Source organism: Tachysurus vachellii, chromosome 17 (assembly GCF_030014155.1).
Source record: "Tachysurus vachellii isolate PV-2020 chromosome 17, HZAU_Pvac_v1, whole genome shotgun sequence".
In the NCBI taxonomy this organism is placed as follows: domain Eukaryota; kingdom Metazoa; phylum Chordata; class Actinopteri; order Siluriformes; family Bagridae; genus Tachysurus; species Tachysurus vachellii.
In genome coordinates this window covers 19,270,415-19,284,337 of record NC_083476.1, presented here as the reverse complement: position 1 = coordinate 19,284,337, position 13,923 = coordinate 19,270,415, and the positions used below count along the sequence as shown (strand labels likewise).

At 41.0% G+C, this 13,923-nt stretch overlaps 1 protein-coding gene across 3 annotated transcripts in view; it reads right to left on the bottom strand.

Annotated features, from left to right (window-relative positions):
• ndst1b (N-deacetylase/N-sulfotransferase (heparan glucosaminyl) 1b) overlaps nucleotides 1–12,793 on the bottom strand; it is a 67,644-nt gene extending 54,851 nt beyond the window's left edge. For 2 of the 3 annotated variants that reach the window (XM_060890491.1, XM_060890493.1), the window contains exon 1: nucleotides 12,593–12,793. The gene's annotated coding sequence lies outside the window, so the exon portion shown is untranslated. Of the gene's footprint in view, nucleotides 1–8,496; nucleotides 8,531–12,592 lie in introns of those variants that run through there. The other variant, XM_060890492.1, reaches the window with a different exon arrangement.
• Between the last annotated feature and the right edge of the window lie 1,130 nt (nucleotides 12,794–13,923).

Genomic DNA, 13,923 nt, shown 5'->3' with positions numbered 1-13,923 from the left:
ATAAAAGTATCCATCCATCCATCCATACATCCTTCAGTTAAACCAGCGCAACTGTTCTCCTCCAACGTCGAGTATCTGCGTAAAGGGACGAGTGACGGATTTGACAAATCATGAAGGGAAAAAACAAAAACAAAAATGTTGACGTATCCATGAACGACAAGCTAGCCAGCTAAGTTTAACAATGTATTTACGTTATCAAAACAGTCAGCTGGAAACTTTTTACGCCATGTTATTTTTTTTTTTTACACTTTTACACACGTTTTTTGTTTCCTTTTCCACCCCCCCCCAAAAAAAACACCCTAAAATCATCATCCGTCTTTACAAACCCGATTCATCCCAAAGATCGACAGAAAGCTTCTGTCCTGAAAATAAAGGCTTGCGAAGATGCCTTTAACGTTCACGCCAAGTTCGTGTGGATCTTCGTGTGGTCGAAGATTCCGGTCCGTTTTGGCGAGCGTCTTTTAAGAGACTTGCGTTGAAGCGTGCGGAAATTAAAAGCCTCGCCCGGATGCGTGTTCCTGAATTAATTAGTTTTCGGTAGCACTGAAGTCGAAGAATAGCAACTCCTCGCCTACACGTAGCGTCCCTGCAGAAATTTTCCACCGGATCACAGCGGTGCGGTATGATTAAGAAGTCAGCACTGCAGGACACTGGGGAACAGCCAAGAGAGCAGCTCTCCACAAAGTCTCTTCTATTAGCTAATGCCTCATGGAGACGTTATAGATACAGGACTCAGCGTCTGCCCTTGCAAATGACTCATCCTTTTTTTTTTTTTTTTTTTATTAAAGATTCCTTGCCACATGTCCCACAGGCCCAATCTTCCATTTCCATGCTGTTTTCTCAACATCATGACCAGTGAGGTCTCTCGACGAGCAGATGTCTTGGTGAACGTCTCCATAAACAGAGATGCCAAAATCTATTTTTCCATTTCCAATACATACAAGCAGCAAGAGTTGGACGTCAGATTTTTAACTAAACTCGCCAAGCCCCTTCTTTTCCTTTTGTTTTCTCCCCTCTCTCAACTTTCTTGCAGATTTATACTTTCCCTAACAAGAGCAGGCAGTGGAGGAAGAGGATAATTGACCATTTCGTGCTGATGGTGTTTAGATCGGACGTGTCTGTACGCGCGGGAGGGTGGAAGCTGCTACGACGGCGATTGATGTCCCTTAAAAAAATCCCACAGTCCTAGCATCAGCGATTTTTGAGACGTGTGGTAAAAGTACACGTGAGATGTTTTTTGTTTTTGCAGCGTGCTCGGGAATTTGAATTGGATCAAGATTTCAGGGCTTGATTAAACGTTTTTTTATTGCTGAACTCCTACGCTAGTGCAATGTGTCATGGTGGGGGAAAATACTAAAAGATGATGTTTTACATATTATTTTTTTTGTATATATTATTTTCAACGTTTAAGTGGGGTTTGTCCGAAAGTGACTCGTGGTGACATTTCCAATTGGTGGCGCACAAAATCTGTCTTCACTGTCAGAGCAATATCCATGAAAATAAATGAAAAAAAGAAGATCCTCTAAACTGCCATTTAAATATCAAGCAATCCTATGTGGTGTGGATTTGTTTAAAAAAGGTACTAATGAATTTTGAGGAAAATTTTATTAAAAAAAATAATTACGGAGACAGTGAAAACATTCGTGCTACAATTTAGAGAAAAACAAAAAACAAAAAAACATGTCTCTATGGAAGCGCATTTTTGTTTGCATTAAGCTAGCCAGCTAACGTTAATGAAGAGTTTAATATTATATTTACATTCTGATTTAATCCATAATTAAACAAAATATTCGATTTGCTCCTGAGCCTGTGAGCAGCCATGATGACGCATCACGTCAATGACAGAAATACCGAAATACTGAAATCAAGGTTTTATTTGGTTTGGTCAGAAATCTTTTAATGGGAATCTCAGAAGAAGCCTTTATTAATCGTAATACATTACAGCACAGGGAATTTATTTTCTTTCCATATACCAGCTTAGGAAATTGGGTTCTGAGCCTAAAGTCAGCCATGATATAGCGCCCCTAGGGCAGAGAGGGTTAAGGACCTTGTTCAACAGGCAGGCGGTGGCGGCTTGGCAGTGCTGGGGCTTGAAACCCCCCAACCTTCTGATCAGAAACCCACATCCTTAAACATTTGACCAACCACTGCCTCCAATCTAGTGTTGAATCCAGCTAAAGCCACATGAAGAGCTCAGACAGACCGGCCCCTGCACTACCGTCACTCTGAATACATTTAATCAGGTGGCTTTACGGTTCTCGGTTCCAGCACGAGGTGTTGGTTATAGAGTAGAGAGCGACGTGGAAGACACACTAGAGGAGTTCTGTTGCAGAGAAGACAGTTGCAGTGGACTTGAACGCCTTTTCATCTCGCTCCCTGGCTCAGCATGACGATTCACCAACTTGTCAGCTCTCTGGCAAAACATTGGGGGCAAGGCAGAAAAACAAGCCGCTTATTTTTGCCGGCACTCTTGACATCTGAGCTTCAATCTTCCCTGTGCCAAAGTAATCAAAAGTGCCACTGTGCCAAGAACGTGCAAAAAAGGTCAACACTTGGACTGACGAGCAGACAAAACACACTCACCAAAAAAAAAAATAAAAAATGACCTCTTCGGCCGTACAGAACTCTTATTTTCCGGGCTCCTTGGGAATCAAGATGCACATTATGCTTTGTTGGGTTATTAAATATTTGAACAAGGCACTGGGCGTATTGTACTTTCGATTTGTTGGCTCTTTGATATCCATTTAATTTTACGATGAGCGAGTCTGTTGACCTTTTCCAAGGTAGTTTAGGATGCCTTCATTCCTCATAGCTGTTTACACACACACACAAAAGATAATTTAGATCGCAAATCAAGGTCATTGCCTGAGTAACCGATTTCATCATATGTAGCAGAACCCTGCACAATGCTGATGCAACACGGATAAATAATTCGACTGGAACTTGAAACAAGGACGATGCGACTCTGAGACGTTAGGGATGTGACCCCGTGTGAGAGCGTGACAAAATAGTTTGTGTTTCTGCTGAATTCTCACACGTCAATGTTCGGAAGGTCCAACAACACTCTCCATCAAGGGCATCTCCATCAAGCTGGAACTCAATCCCCGGGTTTATAATCGACATGCTTGTTCTTATACAAGCAGTCGTTTCCATAGCAACAGCTCACTCGCTGGTACTCGGATTTGGGACAGTCGGAGACGTCTGTTCCTGTTGAACAATACTGTCGTTAAAAAAAAGCCAAAACTTTGATAGACGACGTGTTCCTTGCGATAAGGTGACTGATTTTTCGTTTAGGGAACGTGGAAGGAGTCTCCAGTGTCGGAGTAGTGACGTTTTGACCAAAGGATTGAGACAAGCTTCTCTGTAACATGACAAGCTGCGTTTTTAAGCATTTATGCTCTTTGCGTTCAGTAATAATTTCAATAACTGCAACTCCAATAATCTTTCACCGCTTCTCTGCTGTATCATGGGTTATATAACGTTCAATTTTTATAAATCGATTTCTGCTACACATGGTGGAAACAAATACGGAGAACCGATAGACCCGTCTTGGAAATATTGCATGTGCAGGCGAAACGAGGACGACACAAAAGGCAGCGGCGGCTTTGGTGGGAAAGACGAGGCACCACACTGCAGCGCTGCCAATAAATAACCTAAGGGTATTTCATCAGTGTCCCATTTACTACAGACGACTCGTTCAAGATCTAATACCGTAGCACAAATATAAAACAAGCCCCAACAAGTCTCTGAATAAAGACTTCGCCGGCTCCGAGGAGAGGGTGTAGAGGCAAGCTGGGGGAAAACGGCGGGCTGAAAAACGTGAAGCTATTGTACGCTTGTCAGGGAGAATGACTTGAGGGGTGAAACAGGGGGCATGTGGAGAATAAAAGGATGTGTGTGTGATTTCTTCATTGCGAAATAAAATATCTTTATTATAGAAATGAAATGTTTTTTACTTTCCTTTAGTATTTTTGGGTCTTTGGATATAAGAGGGTAGTTTGTTAGTTTATTAACACAAAAGAAGGGTCAAGTTTTGAGATAAAGACCCTACCCCTTTATCCCAAGGAAAGCGCGCAGGTTTCGTTAACCATGCTAGCTAGACACGGGTTGTTTGTGTCACTCGTAGCTTGGATGATTCTCTGAATCTGAATCTGCTGGAATCTACAAAACTGACTGCATCCTCGTGCAAATAAAATGCACGTGCACGAGAAAGACACAAAAGTTACATCCGTTAAACACATCAGCAAAGCTCGAGCGGTAAAGCTGAGGCATTTCACTCGATTAGATACAGAAGAGAAATTGAATTTTAACGCCGTGTGAGATTCAATAATGCCACTATCTGAATGACGGATCGCGGAAGTCCGGCCGAAATCTTTCCTGATGCTCATGATTTTCTCGGACAGCACTACAGGTCTGTAAACCTGTTCACCATCCTCGATTTAACAAGACCTAACATTAAATTACCGTCCATTTGATCCACACGACGGCAAAGTGGTTGAATTTAACCCGATCCAGATCGGTCGAGAGTCTCGTCTTAAGATAACGAACGCAAGCTGTCTCGGAGCTCAGAAGCTAGAGCTTGTAGGAAACGAGAGGAAAGAAACCTGATGACCAGATGGCATCATTTGGACATTGTGAAGAAGAAGAAGGAGGGGGTTGAGGACGGATCAGGAGCTCAGCCAGTATTCGGTGGCGCCCCCGCGATGAACACAAACAGTTATGTGGTCCCTTGTTTTGGCACGCTCGACTTGAAGATTAATTATTCTTTCCACTGGCGCAGCAGAACAAGAGCTGGCAAAGAAGCACGGCCAAGGGCGACCTCGGACAACGAGCCCAGACTCCAACAGGCGGGCTCCTAGGGACCAGGAAGTCGAGCAGGTGTGCTTGGGGATTAACACGGAGGCACAGGATATCAAAAGGGCTTCGGAATGAAGAACGGTGTGTTGATATTAGCGGATATTCCTAGAGGATCATTTGTCGGCGGACGATTATCTCAGTGTTGACTCATATGTTTTTATACCTTTACATGGAGGAAGTGGCAGACTAGTGTTCAAGGTGTTTGGACTACCGAGCAGTAAGGTGGTGAGCTTGAATCCCAGGTCCACCAATCTGCCACTGCTGGGGCCCTGAGCATGGCCCTTAACCCTCAATTTCTCAGTTGTATTATACTATAAAAAGTATAACGATGTATTTATATGTGAATGTGCTGCCCAGAGCCTTGTTGTTTGGAAGATCAGTTTCAAGCCTTAACACTACCAAGCTGCCACTGCTGGGACAATTGAACAAGGCCGTTAACCCTCCCTGCTCCAAGGGTGCTGTATCATAGCTGCCCCTGTGTTCTGACCCCAACCTCCTCAGATGGGATATGAAGAAAAGAATTCCATTATGCTGCGATGTATACGTGGCGATAATAAAGGCTTCTCTACCCACAAATTCGTTTCGCTTTTCCTTTCGTCTCTACAATATATCAGAAAGAATGTGTTCATGAACGACTGTAATTCCGTTAAAAAGTGCCAAAAAAAGATCTCCGTTATCTGTACTGATCTTTCCAGAAAAGAAAAACAGTTAATGGAGAAATTTCTACGGGGCCTCTCGGACGGTTCGGATGTAAAAGCAATTGTTCTACGAATCAGACTCCGTTCCATTCATTAGTCTGCTGGAGTAAGACTTCAGATCTCAGCTTGGCTGAAAGTCCCTGCTCATACAAAGATGCTTTTAATCACTGATGAGCAATTAAATCATGTCAGCATTCTGCCACAACTAATCAGAATAGCAGTAAAAAGGAAACATTAATTAGAGAAGAAAGCGCTACGTTACGCAACGGTCCGACATGTTTTTTAATTATGCAGAGGGAAAAAGAAACGTGCTCGTCTGCCTACGCTGGAAGAGACCTGATGGCGAGAACGTTCACGAAACCGAAGATATATAACTACCATACAGCGACAAGCGAGGGAGGGTAAAGCAGACGACATGAAGGATCGTCACAGCTTTGTGGATCGAGCTGAAACTCAAGCACCGTATTCCTGGCTGTGTGTCGTTTTGAAGGCCATGTTCTCTGTTATCGTGGAGAGCTTCATTTTTTTTAAAAACAAAAGTCAGATTAGCATTGTTAAGCCTAATTTCAAATCGGTTCAACATGTGCATGTAGCAAAGTACAAATGCTTCGCCTCCATCTTTGCCTGTTTAGACAGAAAAAAATAAGTGTGAAGTCGATCAACGCCCAGCACAGCCAGATAAATCTCTTACAAGCAAAATACATGCTGGGCTTCAGCATAAAAAAAAAGAAAAGAAATAAAAAGTAGTAAAACCAGAATAAACACTGGCAGTGTGTTTACAAGATGGTGTGATTTACTAGTCTGGAAGGAGATTAAGCTGAAGACTGAAGACAGAAACAAATCAATCTATCAAATGAATATTGGAGGTGTTACATATTCAGCCAACCAAGGTATGATAATACAACATGAGAACATGAAATGTGTTGACTGTCCGTGTCAAAGGGGCTTTTTACACCTTGTCACTTCATGCGTTTTCTGTGATCCGATAGCCACCCGATCGTAAAAAGACCGGGTCTAAATGCCCTCCGAAACGTTTTCAAAACGAATATAAATTTCAGGAGGTGGTCTGGGACGCATTTCAGACGAAGCTGGACAGGTGTAAATGAATGTTGTTGTTCAAGCCACATACGTCAGCGCTATACTCCTCCCAAACGGAAGCGACTCACGAGTCCTGCATCGCTGTTAAGTAAACACTGTTTTTTGTAGCATAACCGTCGTAACAAGTTTTTTCGTCTTCTTTTTGATCGCATTCTGAAAACCGCATACACCAAAGCGTGTTCCGTTTCAATTACCCCGGAAATGAGGTCAAATATATTTGCATTTTGGGCGGGAGTAGAAAGATCGGATCGCATTTATGTGGCCTAATGTAAATGGAACGGTTTTAACAAATCAGATAGCTATCGGATCAGAGAAAACACATGAAGTGACCGGGTGTAAAAAGACCCTAAGACATAATGCTTTAGATGGTCTTTCCACAACTAATAAGATGACTAATCTTAAGTTTTAAGAGTAAATAGACAGAGAACACAGTCTTAATCATTCTCTTAAATGAATGCGAGGCAAATTTAGCATGTTTTAGTGTTATATAATATTGTGAAAAGAATAAAGAAAAAAATAATAAATCGACGCATGTTTTATGACATTTTCATGACAGTCCTTGAGAAAGCGAGATCTAGCTGAACTCTAGGAGTCAAGTTCTAACGCTTGCTTCTAATCAATCAATTAAAGTAGCTGAAACAATTAAGAATGAATAAATCAAGGTTAAGAATGAGGAAGAGGGTTGAGACGTGCTTTAAAATTGTTGTTGATCAAAGACACAAATGTTTAAATTTAACTAAATCTGAACCGAGTCGTCACACCGCCGAACTGAGTCGTATTGAATCGCTGCTTGTTTCAGTACTGTATCGTGTATCATGTTTCAAGACGTGCATCATCTCAGATTACTAGAGGAAAAAAACAACAACAAAAAAAAAACATGAAACAAAAAATGGACAAACACCTACAGCATCCATACCGTCAACATCAATAAAAATCCATCAAGCTGCGATGAAAATATTAGCCGAATCCCCAAGCTGCTTGTAGGGTAATTAAGCTACTCGAGTGTGAGTGAACAATACAAGCAATTGCGATCATTAAGAGACTTGAGGAGAATGACTCATCATCATAAAAGAAAAAATGTAAATCCAAACCAGAAACTTAGAAAAACTTCCCGGTTGATTAACGTTTATAGCGTTACGTAGAAATCTATAATTATAAACTTTTCACAACCGAAGCTTATTATCCATGGCTTTGATTGCCTCGATTGTCACAGGAGCAATACCGATTCAAATGATTTCCTGTCTCTCTTACATAACAGCCTTTTATAAATAAATCGGTACGTGAAGCCGGGAGCTGTGTTCAGCAGACAGCCAGTGTGAGAGAAATAGATGGAGAGTTGTAAGGAGAGCAGCGGGAGTCTCTGAGAGAACGCTCGGATTCCCTCTGCCCTGTCCAATTTGTCTGATTGCTCATGGTGGACTTTCCCCCTGTTATCATAAGGGTTAAACCATGTGGTGCTGCACAGCATGAGCTGAAGAGTATTAACAGAGCTACAGATTGGAGGGCTGCCCGAGGTCATATGGCTTCAATACGCTATCGAAGACGGAGGTGTGTATGCGTGTGTGTTTAAAAAAAAAAAAAAAAAAAAAAAAAAACACTCAGGAAAATGTGATCAGGATATTCCCGGTGCCGTACCTGACGCAGACACACTTTTTTGTCGTCTTTTGACACTGGATAAAAACGCAGAGGACGTGAATATCGACCTTACCTACAGCCGAATGAATTCAGCACAGGAGAGCGTAGGAAAGCGCTGGATATTATATTATATTCTCTAACAGACATGATGAAAAAAAAACCACCACACAGGCTCAAAGTTCACCTCTCGCAGGCCTGAGCTACTAACCTCAGGCAGTCTGGAAGCTTCCATTATTGACTCGAGGTCTTCCCCAGCGTTCCCTCCGGCATCTTTGACAAGGTCTTCGCTTTCTTTATTGAAAGGCTGAGTTAGATTTTCTTTCTTTTTTTTTTTTTTTTTAAAATCTATTCATTTTGGCGCTCGGTCTCTCGTTCACCTTTCAAACTGAGAAGATTTATAACGACACAAACCAGGCAGAGGCGTTCTTTTCTTTTCTCTCTCTCTCTCTCTCTCTCTCTCTGTATGTTCAAATAGCTTGTCTTTTCTCACTGTGGAGTTTGTTAACCTCTTCAGTCTCGCTTTAGCCTTCGTGGTAAAGAAATGTGAGTGAGTGTGAAAGAGAGAGCGAGAGAGAGAGAGTGTGTGAGAGAGAGAGAGAGAGAGAGAGAGTTGTTGTTGTTGGTCAAACTTTGGTTTGTGAAAGAATGTGTTCTCAAATAAAGTGCTTTATATAATAACCTGTTGACATTTTGCATTTAAACACAGATATGTGTCAGAGGATACCGTGTCTGTACCACATGGCCTGGTTCCTTTAGCAGATTCAAAGCTCAAACCCTTACTAACACATCTTTGTCTTCTAAGCCACTTACGGATTCTTAACACTCTTCTTACTTCATCAGCACTTCGACTGTTTAGCGCCTGATACGGCTTATCATTACTCGGGCAGCTTCGTAAGCAGAACGCTTAATCTACGTGGTTTCGTTATAAACGTGTCGTGACCCGACTTCGGTGCCCCGACATCGTGACCCCGAAACCGTACGTTCATGTTTAGGTTAACATCGCAGTAATGCAGCTATCAAACTAACAACATTCGCCACCATAAGCTGAAGTGATCGTACGAATCTACCGGTTATAGGTAGAACTTCCCTTCCGGCTCATACAGACGTAATGCTGATGTACATGTTACACACCCAGGAGTTACAGATAGTACACAATTTCCCATTAGCATCGGTGATGGATGGGGTAGTTTGAACCCTCTGCAAATAGCAAGAACGGCACCTAGAAACAGCCAATGAGAGTCTGAAAGGAAATGAAACGTATCTGATGTCACACGCAGCAGATCCCTGAATCTGGTTCATCATCCATCTGTTAGCGCAGGAGCGAGAGCGTAAAACCGAAGCGCGATAATAATGCTTCTAGAAGAAATTTAATAACATACGTTTTTCTTTTTTTTTTCTTCCCCACAGTCTACCTCCGGTTCTCTTTACAGAACAGAAGATTCTCACAACCCTGCATCGCTCGAACCAATCCTTCCACCACGTTTGTGTCTCATTTCCTTTTATTCCATTTCCACATAGACACGTAGCTCATGATAAACCAGGATTTATCAATCACGGAGTCTCGTCTGTGAACGATTGTGTAGTCTGTACAATCGCGAGCAATTAGCCTAAAGCCAGGTCCTTTTTTTTTATGTTTATTTAAAATATTTACCGAATATCTTTTAACCATAAATCCACAGGTTTCTGTTATTTACTCAGTACATCAAAATGTGTTGAAATTCTTGTCTGGTGTAATCACAGGTACAGTACAGATGGATGGGGATTACGCTGAAAACCACTGGGGTATTTCTTCGGCTCAAAACAAACACGTAGCCGCTGTTGCGTGTTGAATGCTTGATGCTGATTGGTCAGATAGCGGCGGTTATAATTTCAATTAAAAAAAAAAATGAAGAGAAGAAGAAAAAAAAGCTTGTTGAAGTGTTTGCATGGTGCACAGATAATATATCGTTTGAATTTGTGTGTATGTGTGTGTGTTCATTGAAAGAGTGACATTTTATTTAAGGAGACTTTAGGAAGAAGTCTCCAGCACTTTCTTTGCATCATAAATATCATACAAAAAAATGCTGTGTGTTTTTTGAGCCGCTGTCGGCCGTCAGAGCCGCATGTCGCTGAGTGTTAGGTATAACCGTGTGGTCTGGAGTGTGTTATTCCGCTTAGGATTTAGCAGCGACTGCAGTGTTTCATTTATTACTGAACACCAAGACGAACAGTTTAAAGGTTTATAGTTAGATTAATGTTGTGAAACGTCCGAGAGACAAGTTATTTCCTGTTCTCACTTGTGTTAAAGCAGCAATAAACACCCATACACACTCACCCACACCCACCCACACCCTCACCCACACCCACCCACACCCACCGACACACTCACCAACACACTCACCAACACACTCACCAACACACTCACCAACACACTCACCAACACACTCACCAACACACTCACCAACACACAATAATTTACGCAAAAGCCCCATGACCAAAACAAAGCACTTTACAACCAAAGAGCCTTCTAAAAACAAACTAAATGTCTCCTAAAAACACACATCAATGATTAAAGGCTTCATTTGTTAACAAACATCTGTGTATACATCTTAGATTATAGGAGTTATCCATACGAGTCCCTGTGTCTGAGCCGTTACTATAGAAACAATGATGTATTAGAAGAAGTGCATTAATATTAACCTTTCCTTTACGATACAGCTAGAGCTACTTTCTGAGCTCTCCGTGCTGTACCGTGTTAAAAAATAAACCCACTCATTCGGACCAATCAGAGACAAGCATTTTGAGCATCCCTGATATCGTATACAAATTGTTCTCGATCAGTCAGAACCGGCACCAAAGAAGCACAATAAAGTTATAGCAGCAATTTAACAATTTATTGTTAGAGCTTGATTAAACCTTAATCAAGGCATAAATAAAAAAAAAAAAATACACATTATATATACATATAAATATATTCTCTGAAGCCACACAGCCAAAAAATGCGCATAAGAACCACGTTTACTGCTGAAGAGCTACAACTATAGAGTAATACATGTACACGGGGGGGCGGGACATGTGCATATTAAAGTGCTTTTTATTGGACGAACACGAGACTAGTACAGGATGAGTCACTAAATAGTGTTTGGGTTTTTTTTTTTTGGTTTCCTTCTTCGCCGCAAACGAATTCGTGTATATTTTACGACACCGCTAACACTCCGAAACCCTCCTGCCGATTTAAAAAAAGGTCCCGTTTTTCTTTATTTGTTTTTCAACTCCACTTTATACGGACGATACGAGGAGGAAAGGTACAAACTAATGGGTTCTTCCTCTTCCTAGAACCCTTTAGGACAGGGAACTCGTCCTATAGAGTCGTATAGAGAACTTTTAAAAGGTCCCACCGAGGATCCAAAGCTGAAGAACTTCTCTTACATGTAAAAAAAAGAAATAGATAAATGTTAAGATCGTTAAATGTTAGAACAACTCGCACCACCTCAGCAACAAGGAGATCCTCGAGTACGTTCGTTTTCTCAGATTTTACACGAAACAAACAACGAAACTCGACTACAAACCAAAGCTAAAGCGTTTAAACAACAGTTAGTTAGTTTGACACTTTAAATAAAAAAAAACATGCTAATATACTTAGCAAAGGAGTTTAGCTAAGTGGCTAAACTCGACACCTAGACACACTGACTGAACTTATCGATTATTAAAACGCTTATAACCTAAACTCCTCTCGTACGTTTAAGAGTTATATCGTTTTTTTATTCACGTTCACGTCAAGTTTTTTTTTTTTTTTTAAAGAGCTTTATTTAGCTAGCTAAGTGTTAGCTCAAGACAGAGACCCTTTATAACCGCTTTATAAACGCTGCTTCAGGGGGATAGATAAATAAATAAATAAAAACACACAAAACACACACACACAGGTAACAAACAGCAAAAACAAACGGCTAGTTAGTGAGTTTATTTCTGTTTAACTATCTGTGGTTTTATCTCGACTTCTTATTAGCAGCTAGACAGCTAAGTGAGGTGAGTCTGCAGCTCCAAGCTACTCACTCATATATCTAGCTTTCCACATGGATTCCTTCCGGTTCCTAGTTGCTATTTAATTCTCCTTTCTTTGTTTTGTTTACAAAATAAAAATCCAAGGCTTTTGTTTGTGTCCTGTTATGTTAACCCGGTGAGTGAGTGAGTGAGTGAGTGAGTTAGTTAGCAATCCGAGGTTTGCTGTGCTGCTCAGCCGAATGCTAGCAAACAAGGCTAGCTAATATACGTGAAATACTAATAAAGGATCAGAATCCGTATAAATATTACACCTGTTTACTCACCCGTACAAACGCAGTGAAGCAGCAGTGTAGAAACGCCGGGCTCGTTTGGTTGAATTAATGATTTATAAAGCGCAGAACAAGCCTGTGTGTCAGACTCCAAGCTGAAGTAAAGCGTCCCGGGTATTAATGTGGAGCTGGAGCTGCTTCTCTGCTGCTGGAAGAACACAAGATAAACTCTCTCTCTCTCTCTCTGTGTGTGTGTGTGTCCCTCACATCCACAATGAGAGCAGTGCACTGTAGAAGCCGCTAGAGGGCGATCAACCTTCTTATCCTAACATAATAAGAGTGTTAGGTATAACCGTGTGGTCTGGAGTGTGTTATTCCGCTTAGGATTTAGCAGCGACTGCAGTGTTTCATTTATTACTGAACACCAAGACGAACAGTTTAAAGGTTTATAGTTGGATTAATGTTGTGAAACGTCCGAGAGACAAGTTATTTCCTGTTCTCACTTGTGTTAAAGCAGCAATAAACACCCACACACACTCACACACACCCACACACCCACTCACCCACACACTCACCCACACCCACACTCACCCACACACTCACCAACACCCACACAGCCACCCACTCACACACCCAAACACTCACCCACACACACCCACTCACCCACACACTCACAAACACTCACCCACACGCACGTATGTATGTATGTATGTATGTATGCATGCATGTATGTATGTATGTACGTATGTATGTATGCATGTATCTATGAATGCTACCTACACTATATGTAGGATAACATGCTTCCTGAAAATAACTCCATGGATGCTAACTACAGCATCCTTCAGTGTTCATTAAGAAATCATTTTCCAAGATATTAAAAAACAAAGCAAAAAATCACGAACTGAAATACAGACACACATAATAGGATTAGATAGATAGATAGATAGATAGATAGATAGATAGATAGATAGATAGATAGATATTTTATTCAACCCAGTGGAAAGTTCACAAATTCCAGCAGTATCTACAAACTTGGGCAATATATGCTCGAATATTGAAAATTTAAAATATGCATCACAAAATAAACCTTTAAATAAACCTTTAAAAAAAAAAATAAAAAAGTAATATATATATATATATATATATATATATATATATATATATATATATATATATATATAAACACACACACACACACACTTACCCACAAACACAGTATATACATATGCACATACATATATATATATATAAAATAAATAAATAAATAATATATGTATGTACTGTGGGTGGCACGGTGGCTTAGTGGTTAGCACGTTCGCCTCACACCTCCAGGGTTGGGGGTTTGATTCCCGCCTCCGCCTTGTGTGTGTGTGGAGTTTGCATGT